Source organism: Oncorhynchus keta, unplaced genomic scaffold (genome assembly GCF_023373465.1).
Source record: "Oncorhynchus keta strain PuntledgeMale-10-30-2019 unplaced genomic scaffold, Oket_V2 Un_contig_10518_pilon_pilon, whole genome shotgun sequence".
NCBI classification, from domain to species: domain Eukaryota; kingdom Metazoa; phylum Chordata; class Actinopteri; order Salmoniformes; family Salmonidae; genus Oncorhynchus; species Oncorhynchus keta.
In genome coordinates, this window is record NW_026277117.1 from 19,797 (window position 1) to 35,984 (window position 16,188).

General features: G+C 44.1%; 1 long non-coding RNA gene across 3 annotated transcripts; it reads left to right on the plus strand.

Annotated features, from left to right (window-relative positions):
• The first annotated feature begins 10,192 nt into the window (after positions 1 to 10,192).
• Positions 10,193 to 13,229, plus strand: LOC127916980 (uncharacterized). 3 transcript variants are annotated; one of them, XR_008096805.1, is made up of 3 exons: positions 10,193 to 10,256; positions 12,841 to 12,933; positions 13,174 to 13,229. It is a non-coding gene; the product is annotated as an uncharacterized LOC127916980 (long non-coding RNA). The 3 variants fall into 3 exon arrangements; XR_008096806.1 differs by lacking the exon at positions 10,193 to 10,256 and adding an exon at positions 10,903 to 10,967; XR_008096807.1 differs by lacking the exon at positions 10,193 to 10,256 and adding an exon at positions 12,680 to 12,743.
• The last annotated feature ends 2,959 nt before the right edge of the window (positions 13,230 to 16,188 follow it).

A 16,188-nucleotide genomic window follows, 5' to 3' on the forward strand; every position in this document is an offset into this window, starting at 1 on the left:
AGGGGGTTAAAAGTTTAGTGTTGATCTGCTGATTAGCTTTAACATGGGCTGTAATAATAACGAGCTCTGTCTCATTCACACGGTGCAACAGCAATATCCTATGTTTAAAATGTTTATACTTAAACTTACTACTTTAGGAAGCACTTGTTTGGTTTGATAAAAGTGCAGCAAAAACCGATAACTAGCTAGCTTGGCTACTCCTGGGCATAAACCCCTTGTTGTTAGCTAGCTAACAGGCTAGCTCAAAATAGCTTGCTGGCTATCAAAAACAACCCAAGGACAAATAAGAGATGTTGCACACTAAAAATTTTAAATAAAAGTTATTTGTTAATAAAAACCTGTGCCATGGTTTACGGTGAGGACATTCGTGATTTATTTTTATTTTTACAGATTCTGCCGCCGCGTATCCTAGCGACGACTTGGGTTGGATTTATGCTAGTTAGCAGTTAGCATAAACTAACAAAACACCGTTTTTTTTAACTAGCTATGGTAACAACTAAAATCACAATCGATCAAACGGTTAAAAAGGAGAAATCTTAACATATGTGTTGGCAGTATTGATGAAACTAAAGTTACCGAAGAAAAATCGCCTTATATTTGACGCCCTTTAAATTCTGCACCACCGACAACATTTAACGAACAAAAAGTTTCAGACCGGGTCGTCCACATACCGGTAATATTAACTAATCAAATCGGACAGTGCGTTTCAATCTAACCTTTCGATACTTTTAAAAACAAGTCTTTTCGTCATTTTCTTCCATGAAAAAAAAAACACACACTACCGCGTAACTACCCGACTATGAAGCTAACACGTGAATACAAACAGGCTAATATGCTAACAGGTTAATACAAGCGGGCTAACAGGTTAATACAAGCGGGCTAACATGCTAACAGGTTAATACAAGCGGGCTAACATGCTAACAGGTTAATACAAGCGGGCTAACATGCTAACAGGTTAATACAAGCGGGCTAACATGCTAACAGGTTAATACAAGCGGGCTAACATGCTAACAGGTTAATACAAGCGGGCTAACATGCTAACAGGTTAAAGCAAGCGGGCTAACACGTTAATACAAGCGGGCTAACATGCTAACAGGTTAAAGCAAGCGGGCTAACATGCTAACACATTAATACAAGCGGGCTAACAGGTTAATACAAGCGGGCTAACATGCTAACACATTAATACAAGCGGGCTAACAGGTTAAAGCAAGCGGGCTAACATGCTAACACGTTAATACAAGCGGGCTAACAGGTTAAAGCAAGCGGGCTAACAGGTTAAAGCAAGCGGGCTAACATGCTAACCACCAGCGGGCAAACTGAACTACGACAAGCTTTCCCTGATTGCCCGGTGAGCTGCGTAACACATCGATACTGGCTCGGGGGGGAAAGAAGCACGATTACACAACCTGGAAAACGTCTTTTTAAAAAGAGCCTTACCTCATAACATGTAAAGGTGTAACAGAGTGGAAATGGAAGCCGGCTGTTAAAAAAAAGAGGCTAAAGAAATTCAATGCATTTTTGTCGCTTTAACAAGGAGAGACATTTGTCCTTCACTCGCAAAACCTTTTTTAGATTTTTTTTTTATGTTGCTGCTGCTTTGCCCCTCTGCTCGCTGTGTGTATTCCGGGGGGCTGCAGGAAATGAGTTGCACCACTTCCTCTCGAAGGCGCACAGAGACACACACACACACACAGACCCAAAATGGCGCACAGAGACACACACACACACACGCACACACACACAGACCCAAAATGGCGCACAGAGACACACACAGACCCAAAATGGTCGCTTTGGAGTAGAGCACTGCGGAGTGCCTAAAGTCTAGTTTCTCTGGAGTTATAGTAGCAAGCTACAGTCTTACTGGTAACTAGTGTTTGCGTGAAGAAATACACGACTTCAAATTCTATAGGGTTTGTTTTAAGAGTTCTAAGTTGATTAATAACAGTAGCATTCACACAACAGTAGGTGCAAGGTTACCAAAGTCCAAGAGCTGATAAGAGAGTAAAAGTTCTTATCAGCAAGTTATTGACAACAAAACAATAGCGCTAATCAAATCACATTTGGTTTGTCACATGCACTGAATGCAACAGTGTGATGCTTCCTTACAAGCCCTTAAAACCAACAATGCTATTAAGGAAAATAAGTGTTAAGTAAAAAATAAAAAAAATACAAGGTGATCAACTAAACACAAATGCATCTTTTGTCAAATATGTCTTGAGTGTTGAAGTGAGCACCTGGCTATCTATAAAAAAAATTACAATATTTTTTAAATGGTGCCGCCTGCTTAACAGGAATTTGAAATTAGTTATACATGTACTTTTGGTACTTATATTTAGAACCAAATACTTTTACTCAAAGTAGTATTTTACTGGGTGACTCCAACTATAAACTAGTCTTTAGACTGTGACTCCTACAACTATAAACTAGTCTTTAGACTGTCATCACTACAACTATAAACCGGTCTTTAGACTGAATCCTACAACTATAAACTGGTATTTAGACTGTCAACACTACAACTATAAACTAGTCTTTAGACTGTGACTCCTACAACTATAAACTAGTCTTTAGACTGTCAACACTACAACTATAAACTCGTCTTTTGACTGTCAACACTACAACTATAAACTAGTCTTTAGACTGTCAACACTACAACTATAAACTAGTCTTTAGACTGTGAACATTACAACTAAATCAAATCAAATTTTATTTGTCACATACACATGGTTAGCAGATGTTAATGCGAGTGTAGCGAAATGCTTGTGCTTCTAGTTCCGACAATGCAGTAATAACCAACAAGTAATCTAGCTATCAATTCCAAAACTACTGTCTTATACACAGTGTAAGGGGATAAGGAACATGTACATAAGGATATATGAATGAGTGATGGTACAGAGCAGCATACAGTAGATGGTATCGAGTACAGTATATACATATGAGATGAGTGGTCAGGTATTCTGTTTAGGGACAGATATCAAATCAAATAAAATGTTATTTGTCACATACACATGGTTAGCAGATGTTAATGCGAGTGTAGCGAAATTCTTGTGCTTCTAGTTCCGACAATGCAGTAATAACCAACAAGTAATCTAACTAACAATTCCAAAACTACTACCTTATAGACACAAGTGTAAGGGGATAAAGAATATGTACATAAGATATATGAATGAGTGATGGTACAGAGCGGCATAGGCAAGATACAGTAGATGGTATTGAGTGCAGTATATACATATGAGATGAGTATGTAAACAAAGGGGCATAGTTAAAGTGGCTAGTGATACATGTATTACATAAGGATGCAGTAGATGATATAGAGTACAGTATATACGTATACATATGAGATGAATAATGTAGGGTATGTAAACATTATATTAGGTAGCATTGTTTAAAGTGGCTAGTGATATATTTTACATCATTTCCCATCAATTCCCATTAGTAAAGTGGCTGGAGTTGAGTCTGTATGTTGGCAGCAGCCTCTTTATGTTAGCGATGGCTGTTTAACAGTTTAATGGCCTTGAGATAGAAGCTGTTTTTCAGTCTCTCGGTCCCAGCTTTGATGCACCTCTACTAACCTCACCTTCTGGATGATAGCGGGGTGAACAGGCAGTGGCTCGAGTGGTTGTTGTCCTTGAATGATCTTTTTGGCCTTCCTGTAACATCGGGTGGTGTAGGTGTCCTGAAGGGCAGGTAGTTTGCCCCCAGTGATGCGTTGTGCAGACCTCACTACCCTCTGGAGAGCCTTACGGTTGTGGGCAGAGCAGTTGCCTTACCAGGCGGTGATACAGCCCGACAGGATGCTCTCGATTGTGCATCTGTAGAAGTTTGTGAGTGCTTTTGGTGACAAGCCAAATTTCTTCAGCCTCCTGAGGTTGAAGAGGCGCTGCTGCTCCTTATTCACGATGCTGTCTGTGTGGGTGGACCAATTCAGTTGGTCTGTGATGTGTACGCCGAGGAACTTAAAACTTACTACCCTCTCCACTACTGTTCCATCGATGTGGATAGGGGGTGTTCCCTCTGCTGTTTCCTGAAGTCCACAATCATCTCCTTAGTTTTGTTGACGTTGAGTGTGAGGTTATTTTCCTGACACCACACTCCGAGGGCCCTCACCTCCTCCCTGTAGTCCGTCTCGTCATTGTTGGTAATCAAGCCTACCACTGTTGTGTTGTCCACAAACTTGATGATTGAGTTGGAGGCGTGCGTGGCCACGCAGTCGTGGGTGAACAGGGAGTACAGGAGAGGGCTCAGAACGCACCCTTGTGGGGCCCCAGTGTTGAGGATCAGCGGGGTGGAGATGTTGTTGCCTACCCTCACCACCTGGGGGCGGCCCGTCAGGAAGTCCAGTACCCAGTTGCACTATAAACTGGTATTTAGACTGTCAACACTACAACTATAAACTAGTCTTTAGACTGTCAACACTACAACTATAAACTAGTCTTTAGACTGTCAACACTACAACTATAAACGGGTCTTTTGACTGTCAACACTACAACTATAAACTAGTCTTTAGACTGTGACAACTATAAACTGGTCTTTTGACTGTCAACACTACAACTATAAACTAGTCTTTAGACTGTCAACACTACAACTATAAACTAGTCTTTAGACTGTCAACATTACAACTATAAACTAGTCTTTAGACTGTGACTCCTACAACTACAAACTAGTCTTTAGACTGTCAACACTACAACTATAAACTAGTCTTTAGACTGTCAACACTACAACTATAAACGGGTCTTTAGACTGTCAACACTACAACTATAAACTAGTCTTTAGACTGTCAGCACTACAACTATAAACTAGTCTTTAGACTGTCAACACTACAACTATAAACTAGTCTTTAGACTGTCAACACTACAACTATAAACTAGTCTTTAGACTGTCAACACTACAACTATAAACTAGTCTTTAGACTGTCAACACTACAACTATAAACGGGTCTTTAGACTGTGACTCCTACAACTATAAACTAGTCTTTAGACTGTGAACACTACAACTATAAACTAGTCTTTAGACTGTCAACACTACAACTATAAACCGGTCTTTAGACTGTCAACACTACAACTATAAACCGGTCTTTAGACTGTCAACACTACAACTATAAACTAGTCTTTAGACTGTGAACACTACAACTATAAACTGGTCTTTTGACTGTCAACACTACAACTATAAACGGGTCTTTAGACTGTCAACACTACAACTATAAACCGGTCTTTAGACTGTGAACACTACAACTATAAACTAGTCTTTAGACTGTCAACACTACAACTATAAACTAGTCTTTAGACTGTGAACACTACAACTATAAACTAGTCTTTAGACTGTCAACACTACAACTATAAACGGGTCTTTAGACTGTGACTCCTACAACTATAAACTAGTCTTTAGACTGTGAACACTACAACTATAAACTAGTCTTTAGACTGTCAACACTACAACTATAAACTGGTCTTTAGACTGTCAACACTACAACTATAAACTAGTCTTTAGACTGTCAACACTACAACTATAAACTAGTCTTTAGACTGTGAACACTACAACTATAAACTGGTCTTTTGACTGTCAACACTACAACTATAAACCGGTCTTTAGACTGTCAACACTACAACTATAAACCGGTCTTTAGACTGTCAACACTACAACTATAAACTAGTCTTTAGACTGTCAACACTACAACTATAAACTAGTCTTTAGACTGTGACTCCTACAACTATAAACTAGTCTTTAGACTGTGAACACTACAACTATAAACTAGTCTTTAGACTGAATCCTACAACTATAAACTAGTCTTTAGACTGTCAACACTACAACTATAAACTAGTCTTTAGACTGTCAACACTACAACTATAAACTAGTCTTTAGACTGTCAACACTACAACTATAAACTAGTCTTTAGACTGTCAACACTACAACTATAAACTAGTCTTTAGACTGTGAACACTACAACTATAAACTGGTCTTTTGACTGTCAACACTACAACTATAAACGGGTCTTTAGACTGTCAACACTACAACTATAAACCGGTCTTTAGACTGTCAACACTACAACTATAAACTAGTCTTTAGACTGTGAACACTACAACTATAAACTAGTCTTTAGACTGAATCCTACAACTATAAACTAGTCTTTAGACTGTCAACACTACAACTATAAACTAGTCTTTAGACTGTCAACACTACAACTATAAACTAGTCTTTAGACTGTCAACACTACAACTATAAACTAGTCTTTAGACTGTGAACACTACAACTATAAACTAGTCTTTAGACTGTCAACACTACAACTATAAACTAGTCTTTAGACTGTCAACACTACAACTATAAACTAGTCTTTAGACTGTCAACACTACAACTATAAACTAGTCTTTAGACTGTCAACACTACAACTATAAACTAGTCTTTAGACTGTCAACACTACAACTATAAACTAGTCTTTAGACTGTCAACACTACAACTATAAACCGGTCTTTAGACTGTCAACACTACAACTATAAACTAGTCTTTAGACTGTCAACACTACAACTATAAACTAGTCTTTAGACTGTCAACACTACAACTATAAACTAGTCTTTTGACTGTCAACACTACAACTATAAACGGGTCTTTAGACTGTCAACACTACAACTATAAACCGGTCTTTAGACTGTGAACACTACAACTATAAACTAGTCTTTAGACTGTCAACACTACAACTATAAACTAGTCTTTAGACTGTCAACATTACAACTATAAACTAGTCTTTAGACTGTGACTCCTACAACTACAAACTAGTCTTTAGACTGTCAACACTACAACTATAAACTAGTCTTTAGACTGTCAACACTACAACTATAAACCGGTCTTTAGACTGTCAACACTACAACTATAAACAGGTCTTTAGACTGTCAACACTACAACTATAAACTAGTCTTTAGACTGTCAACACTACAACTATAAACTAGTCTTTAGACTGTCAACACTACAACTATAAACTAGTCTTTAGACTGTGAATACTACAACTATAAACTAGTCTTTAGACTGTCAACACTACAACTATAAACTAGTCTTTAGACTGTCAACACTACAACTATAAACTAGTCTTTAGACTGTCAACACTACAACTATAAACGGGTCTTTAGACTGTCAACACTACAACTATAAACCGGTCTTTAGACTGTGAACACTACAACTATAAACTAGTCTTTAGACTGTCAACACTACAACTATAAACTAGTCTTTAGACTGTCAACACTACAACTATAAACGGGTCTTTAGACTGTGACTCCTACAACTATAAACTAGTCTTTAGACTGTCAACACTACAACTATAAACTAGTCTTTAGACTGTCAACACTACAACTATAAACGGGTCTTTAGACTGTGACTCCTACAACTATAAACTAGTCTTTAGACTGTGAACACTACAACTATAAACTAGTCTTTAGACTGTCAACACTACAACTATAAACTGGTCTTTAGACTGTCAACACTACAACTATAAACTAGTCTTTAGACTGTGAACACTACAACTATAAACTAGTCTTTAGACTGTCAACACTACAACTATAAACTAGTCTTTAGACTGTGAACACTACAACTATAAACGGGTCTTTAGACTGTCAACACTACAACTATAAACGGGTCTTTAGACTGTCAACACTACAACTATAAACGGGTCTTTAGACTGTCAACACTACAACTATAAACCGGTCGAACAGACAGAAAAAAGGATTAGTCATGAACTATAATCTGAAAATTAACTTTCCAAAAATAGCATCACAACATCACCTGCTATTTCGGATAAGGTTTCCTCTCCTTGCGTCTGTCCCTGTTCCTCCAGGATTCTGCGATCGTAAATGTTTTTTTGTTTTTTTTCCCCCAAATCATCAATTCCCTGCATATTACGCAAGAGTTTACAAATCTAATCAATTACTGTATAAAACAGTCAAATCGTCACAATCGTGTCGCATAAAACTGACCAATCACCGCACGACAAAAAAAAGAGGGCTCGCAATTTCAACCAATCACTGCACAATTTACCGCATAATATGGTTGAATCAAGTCAAGAAACGTTTCCCCTCGTCAGCGCATTTGTGATAATGCAAAACAGCAGAATTTCCGTAACAAAATCAAGCATTTTTTCTGGTCCGCAAATATCACACACAAAAAAAAAAACTCCATGAAAATCCTGGCAGGACTGGTCTTTCCTACAGCTGAAGATTTGATAAATTAGGTAGGCGTAGAGAGGTAGAGTATTGTGTTGATTAAATATTACCAGGAGAGAAAAAAACCCACTATAATATAGATGTGTTTTAATGAGATCAAATCACATTTTATAGACCAACAGTAAAATGCTTTACTTACTGGGTATTTTTTCCAACAATACAGATAAAACAATATATATAAATAGTAATGATAACAAGTTTAAATAACATGGTTCTATACAGAGAGTACCAGTACTGAGTCCATGTACCCCTACATTAGTAATGAATACACAGTGAATAACAAGTTAAAATAACATGGTTATATTGTGTGTGTGTGTGTATGTGTGTGTTGGGGCGTCATTGTAAGTATGTGTGTGTGTGTGTTCTGTTGTCGACTGGTGGTCTATTCCTCTTCCTCAGGTGGGACCGTTCTGTTGTCGACTGGTGGTCTATTCCTTTTCCTCAGGTGGGAACCGTTCTGTTGTCGACTGGTGGTCTATTCCTTTTCCTCAGGTGGGAACCGTTCTGTTGTCGACTGGTGGATCTATTCCTTTTCCTCAGGTGGGAACCGTTCTGTTGTCGACTGGTGGCCCATTCCTTTTCCTCAGGTGGGAACCGTTCTGTTGTCGACTGGTGGTCCATTCCTCTTCCTCAGGTGGGAACCGTTCTGTTGTCGACTGGTGGTCTATTCCTTTACCTCAGGTGGGAACCGTTCTGTTGTCGTCGACTGGTGGGTCTATTCCGTTTCCTCAGGTGGGAACCGTTCTGTTGTCGACTGGTGGGTCTATTCCTTTTCCTCAGGTGGGAACCGTTCTGTTGTCGACTGGTGGATCTATTCCTTTTCCTCAGGTGGGAACCGTTCTGTCGTCGACTGGTGGTCTATTCCTTTTCCTCAGGTGGGAACCGTTCTGTTGTCGACTGGTGGATCTATTCCTTTTCCTCAGGTGGGAACCGTTCTGTTGTCGACTGGTGGATCTATTCCTTTTCCTCAGGTGGGAACCGTTCTGTCGTCGACTGGTGGTCTATTCCTTTTCCTCAGGTGGGAACCGTTCTGTTGTCGACTGGTGGTCTATTCCTTTTCCTCAGGTGGGAACCGTTCTGTTGTCGACTGGTGGATCTATTCCTTTTCCTCAGGTGGGAACCGTTCTGTTGTCGACTGGTGGTCTATTCCTTTACCTCAGGTGGGAACCGTTCTGTTGTCGACTGGTGGATCTATTCCTTTTCCTCAGGTGGGACCCGTTCTGTTGTCGACTGGTGGTCCATTCCTTTTCTTCAGGTGGGAACCGTTCTGTCGTCGACTGGTGGTCTATTCCTTTTCCTCAGGTGGGAACCGTTCTGTTGTCGACTGGTGGATCTATTCCTTTTCTTCAGGTGGGAACCGTTCTGTCGTCGACTGGTGGTCTATTCCTTTTCCTCAGGTGGGAACCGTTCTGTTGTTGTCGACTGGTGGTCTATTCCTTTTCCTCAGGTGGGAACCGTTCTGTTGTCGACTGGTGGTCCATTCCTTTTCCTCAGGTGGGAACCGTTCTGTTGTCGACTGGTGGATCTATTCCTTTTCCTCAGGTGGGACCGTTCTGTTGTCGACTGGTGGTCCATTCCTTTTCTTCAGGTGGGAACCGTTCTGTTGTCGACTGGTGGTCCATTCCTTTTCCTCAGGTGGGAACCGTTCTGTTGTCGACTGGTGGTCCATTCCTTTTCCTCAGGTGGGAACCGTTCTGTTGTCGACTGGTGGATCTATTCCTTTTCCTCAGGTGGGACCGTTCTGTTGTCGACTGGTGGATCTATTCCTTTTCCTCAGGTGGGACCGTTCTGTTGTCGACTGGTGGTCTATTCCTCTTCCTCAGGTGGAACCGTTCTGTTGTCGACTGGTGGATCTATTCCTTTTCCTCAGGTGGGAACCGTTCTGTCGTCGACTGGTGGATCCATTCCTTTTCCTCAGGTGGGACCGTTCTGTTGTCGACTGGTGGTCTATTCCTTTTCCTCAGGTGGGAACCGTTCTGTTGTCGACTGGTGGATCTATTCCTTTTCCTCAGGTGGGACCGTTCTGTTGTCGACTGGTGGTCTATTCCTTTTCCTCAGGTGGGAACCGTTCTGTTGTCGACTGGTGGATCTATTCCTTTTCCTCAGGTGGGAACCGTTCTGTTGTCGACTGGTGGATCCATTCCTTTTCCTCAGGTGGGACCGTTCTGTTGTCGACTGGTGGTCTATTCCTTTTCCTCAGGTGGGAACCGTTCTGTTGTTGTCGACTGGTGGATCTATTCCTTTTCTTCAGGTGGGAACCGTTCTGTTGTCGACTGGTGGTCTATTCCTTTTCCTCAGGTAGGAACCGTTCTGTTGTCGACTGGTGGTCTATTCCTTTTCCTCAGGTTGGACCGTTCTGTTGTCGACTGGTGGTCTATTCCTTTTCCTCAGGTGGGAACCGTTCTGTTGTCGACTGGTGGTCTATTCCTTTTCCTCAGGTAGGAACCGTTCTGTTGTCGACTGGTGGATCTATTCCTTTTCCTCAGGTGGGAACCGTTCTGTTGTCGACTGGTGGATCTATTCCTTTTCCTCAGGTGGGACCGTTCTGTTGTTGTCGACTGGTGGTCTATTCCTTTTCCTCAGGTGGGAACCGTTCTGTTGTCGACTGGTGGTCTATTCCTTTTCCTCAGGTGGGAACCGTTCTGTTGTCGACTGGTGGTCTATTCCTCTTCCTCAGGTGGGACCGTTCTGTTGTCGACTGGTGGTCTATTCCTTTTCCTCAGGTGGGACCGTTCTGTTGTCGACTGGTGGTCTATTCCTTTTCCTCAGGTGGGAACCGTTCTGTTGTCGACTGGTGGTCTATTCCTTTTCCTCAGGTGGGAACCGTTCTGTGTCGACTGGTGGTCTATTCCTTTTCCTCAGGTGGGAACCGTTCTGTTGTCGACTGGTGGTCTATTCCTTTTCCTCAGGTGGGAACCGTTCTGTTGTCGACTGGTGGATCTATTCCTTTTCCTCAGGTGGGAACCGTTCTGTTGTCGACTGGTGGATCTATTCCTTTTCCTCAGGTGGGAACCGTTCTGTTGTCGACTGGTGGATCTATTCCTTTTCCTCAGGTGGGAACCGTTCTGTTGTCGACTGGTGGATCTATTCCTTTTCCTCAGGTGGGACCGTTCTGTTGTCGACTGGTGGATCTATTCCTTTTCCTCAGGTGGGAACCGTTCTGTTGTCGACTGGTGGTCTATTCCTTTTCCTCAGGTGGGAACCGTTCTGTTGTCGACTGGTGGTCTATTCCTTTTCCTCAGGTGGGAACCGTTCTGTTGTCGACTGGTGGTCTATTCCTTTTCCTCAGGTGGGAACCGTTCTGTTGTCGACTGGTGGATCTATTCCTTTTCCTCAGGTGGGAACCGTTCTGTTGTCGACTGGTGGATCTATTCCTTTTCCTCAGGTGGGAACCGTTCTGTCGTCGACTGGTGGTCGACTGGTGGTGGTCTATTCCTTTTCCTCAGGTGGGAACCGTTCTGTTGTCGACTGGTGGTCTATTCCTTTTCCTTTCCTATTCCTTTTCCTCAGGTGGGAACCGTTCTGTTGTCGACTGGTGGATCTATTCCTTTTCCTCAGGTGGGAACCGTTCTGTTGTCGACTGGTGGATCTATTCCTTTTCCTCAGGTGGAACCGTTCTGTTGTCGACTGGTGGATCTATTCCTTTTCCTCAGGTGGGAACCGTTCTGTTGTCGACTGGTGGTCTATTCCTTTTCCTCAGGTGGGAACCGTTCTGTTGTCGACTGGTGGTCTATTCCTTTTCCTCAGGTGGGAACCGTTCTGTTGTCGACTGGTGGTCTATTCCTTTTCCTCAGGTGGGAACCGTTCTGTTGTCGACTGGTGGATCTATTCCTTTTCCTCAGGTGGGAACCGTTCTGTTGTTGTGGATTCCTTTTCCTCAGGTGGATCTGTTGTCGACTGGTGGTCTATTCCTTTTCCTCAGGTGGGAACCGTTCTGTTGTCGACTGGTGGTCTATTCCTTTTCCTCAGGTGGGAACCGTTCTGTTGTCGACTGGTGGTCTATTCCTTTTCCTCAGGTGGGAACCGTTCTGTTGTCGACTGGTGGTCTATTCCTTTTCCTCAGGTGGGAACCGTTCTGTTGTCGACTGGTGGATCTATTCCTTTTCCTCAGGTGGGAACCGTTCTGTTGTCGACTGGTGGTCTATTCCTTTTCCTCAGGTGGGAACCGTTCTGTTGTCGACTGGTGGTCTATTCCTTTTCCTCAGGTGGGAACCGTTCTGTTGTCTGGTGGACTCAGGTGGTTCTATTCTATTCCTTTTCCTCAGGTGGGAACCGTTCTGTTGTCGACTGGTGGTCTATTCCTTTTCCTCAGGTGGGAACCGTTCTGTTGTCGACTGGTGGTCTATTCCTTTTCCTCAGGTGGGAACCGTTCTGTTGTCGACTGGTGGTCTATTCCTTTTCCTCAGGTGGGAACCGTTCTGTTGTCGACTGGTTCTATTCCTTTTCCTCAGGTGGGAACCGTTCTGTTGTCGACTGGTGGTTCTATTCCTTTTCCTCAGGTGGGACCGTTCTGTTGTCGACTGGTGGTCTATTCCTTTTCCTCAGGTGGGAACCGTTCTGTTGTCGACTGGTGGTCTATTCCTTTTCCTCAGGTGGGAACCGTTCTGTTGTCGTTGACTGGTGGTCTATTCCTTTTCCTCAGGTGGGAACCGTTCTGTTGTCGACTGGTGGTCTATTCCTTTTCCTCAGGTGGGACCGTTCTGTTGTCGACTGGTGGTCTATTCCTTTTCCTCAGGTGGGAACCGTTCTGTTGTCGACTGGTGGTCTATTCCTTTTCCTTGGGAACCGTTCTCACTGGTGGTGGGAACCGTTCTGTTGTCGACTGGTGGTCTATTCCTTTTCCTCAGGTGGGAACCGTTCTGGTCTATTCCTTTTCCTCAGGTGGGAACCGTTCTGTTGTCGACTGGTGGTCTATTCCTTTTCCTCAGGTGGGAACCGTTCTGTTGTCGACTGGTGGTCTATTCCTTTTCCTCAGGTGGAACCGTTCTGTTGTCGACTGGTGGTCTATTCCTTTTCCTCAGGTGGGAACCGTTCTGTTGTCGACTGGTGGTCTATTCCTTTTCCTCAGGTGGGAACCGTTCTGTTGTCGACTGGTGGTCTATTCCTTTTCCTCAGGTGGAACCGTTCTGTTGTCGACTGGTGGTCTATTCCTTTTCCTCAGGTGGAACCGTTCTGTTGTCGACTGGTGGTCTATTCCTTTTCCTCAGGTAGGAACCGTTCTGTTGTCGACTGGTGGTCTATTCCTTTTCCTCAGGTGGGAACCGTTCTGTTGTCGACTGGTGGTCTATTCCTTTTCCTCAGGTGGAACCTTTTTCCTCAGGTTCTGTTGTCGACTGGTGGTCTATTCCTTTTCCTCAGGTGGGAACCGCTCTGTTGTCGACTGGTGGTCTATTCCTTTTCCTCAGGTGGGAACCGTTCTGTTGTCGACTGGTGGTCTATTCCTTTTCCTCAGGTGGGAACCGTTCTGTTGTCGACTGGTGGTCTACTGGTGGTTCTGTTGTCGACTGGTGGATCTATTCCTTTTCCTCAGGTGGGAACCGTTCTGTTGTCGACTGGTGGTCTATTCCTTTTCCTCAGGTGGGACCGTTCTGTTGTCGACTGGTGGTCTATTCCTTTTCCTCAGGTGGGAACCGTTCTGTTGTCGACTGGTGGTCTATTCCTTTTCCTCAGGTGGGAACCGTTCTGTTGTCGACTGGTGGTCTATTCCTTTTCCTCAGGTGGGAACCGTTCTGTTGTCGACTGGTGGTCTATTCCTTTTCCTCAGGTGGGACCGTTCTGTTGTCGACTGGTGGTCTATTCCTTTTCCTCAGGTGGGAACCGTTCTGTTGTCGACTGGTGGTCTATTCCTTTTCCTCAGGTGGGAACCGTTCTGTTGTCGACTGGTGGATCTATTCCTTTTCCTCAGGTGGGACCGTTCTGTTGTCGACTGGTGGTCTATTCCTTTTCCTCAGGTGGGAACCGTTCTGTTGTCGACTGGTGGTCTATTCCTTTTCCTCAGGTGGGAACCGTTCTGTTGTCGACTGGTGGTCTATTCCTTTTCCTCAGGTGGGAACCGTTCTGTTGTCGACTGGTGGTCTATTCCTTTTCCTCAGGTGGGAACCGTTCTGTTGTCGACTGGTGGTCTATTCCTTTTCCTCAGGTGGGAACCGTTCTGTTGTCGACTGGTGGTCTATTCCTTTTCCTCAGGTGGGAACCGTTCTGTTGTCGACTGGTGGTCTATTCCTTTTCCTCAGGTGGAACCGTTCTGTTGTCGACTGGTGGTCCATTCCTTTTCCTCAGGTGGGAACCGTTCTGTTGTCGACTGGTGGTCTATTCCTTTTCCTGGTGGAACCGTTCTGTTGTCGATTCCTATTCCTTTTCCTCAGGTGGGAACCGTTCTGTTGTCGACTGGTGGTCTATTCCTTTTCCTCAGGTGGGAACCGTTCTGTTGTCGACTGGTGGTCTATTCCTTTTCCTCAGGTGGGAACCGTTCTGTTGTCGACTGGTGGTCTATTCCTTTTCCTCAGGTGGGAACCGTTCTGTTGTCGACTGGTGGTCTATTCCTTTTCCTCAGGTGGGAACCGTTCTGTTGTCGACTGGTGGTCCATTCCTTTTCCTCAGGTAGGAATTCGACTGGTGGTCCATTCCTTTTTTAGGAACCTCAGGTGGTCTATTCCTTTTCCTCAGGTGGGAACCGTTCTGTTGTCGACTGGTGGTCCATTCCTTTTCCTCAGGTGGGAACCGTTCTGTTGTCGACTGGTGGTCTATTCCTTTTCCTCAGGTGGGACCGTTCTGTTGTCGACAGGTGGTCCATTCCTTTTCCTCAGGTGGGAACCGTTCTGTTGTTGTCGACTGGTGGTCTATTCCTTTTCCTCAGGTGGGACCGTTCTGTTGTCGTCGACTGCTGGATCTATTCCTTTTCCTCAGGTGGGACCGTTCTGTTGTCGACTGGTGGCCCATTCCTTTTCCTCAGGTGGGAACCGTTCTGTTGTCGTCGACTGGTGGTCTATTCCTTTTCCTCAGGTGGGAACCGTTCTGTTGTCGACTGGTGGTCTATTCCTTTTCCTCAGGTGGGAACCGTTCTGTTGTCGACTGGTGGTCTATTCCTTTTCCTCAGGTGGGACCGTTCTGTTGTCGACTGGTGGTCTATTCCTTTTCCTCAGGTGGGACCGTTCTGTTGTCGACTGGTGGTCTATTCCTTTTCCTCAGGTGGAACCGTTCTGTTGTCGACTGGTGGTCTATTCCTTTTCCTCAGGTGGGACCGTTCTGTTGTCGACTGGTGGTCCATTCCTTTTCCTCAGGTAGGAACCGTTCTGTTGTCGACTGGTGGTCCATTCCTTTTCCTCAGGTAGGAACCGTTCTGTTGTCGACTGGTGGTCCATTCCTTTTCCTCAGGTGGGAACCGTTCTGTTGTCGACTGGTGGTCTATTCCTTTTCCTCAGGTGGGAACCGTTCTGTTGTCGACTGGTGGTCTATTCCTTTTCCTCAGGTGGGAACCGTTCTGTTGTCGACTGGTGGTCTATTCCTTTTCCTCAGGTGGGAACCGTTCTGTTGTCGACTGGTGGTCTATTCCTTTTCCTCAGGTGGGACCGTTCTGTTGTCGACTGGTGGTCTATTCCTTTTCCTCAGGTGGGACCGTTCTGTTGTCGTCGACTGGTGGTCTATTCCTTTTCCTCAGGTGGGAACCGTTCTGTTGTCGACTGGTGGTCTATTCCTTTTCCTCAGGTGGGACCGTTCTGTTGTCGACTGGTGGTCTATTCCTTTTCCTCAGGTGGGAACCGTTCTGTTGTCGACTGGTGGTCTATTCCTTTTCCTCAGGTGGGAACCGTTCTGTTGTCGACTGGTGGTCTATTCCTTTTCCTCAGGTGGGAACCGTTCTGTTGTCGACTGGTGGTCTATTCCTTTTCCTCAGGTGGGAACCGTTCTGTTGTCGACTGGTGGTCTATTCCTTTTCCTCAGGTGGGACCGTTCTGTTTCCTCAGGTGGGACCGTTCTGTTGTCGACTGGTGGT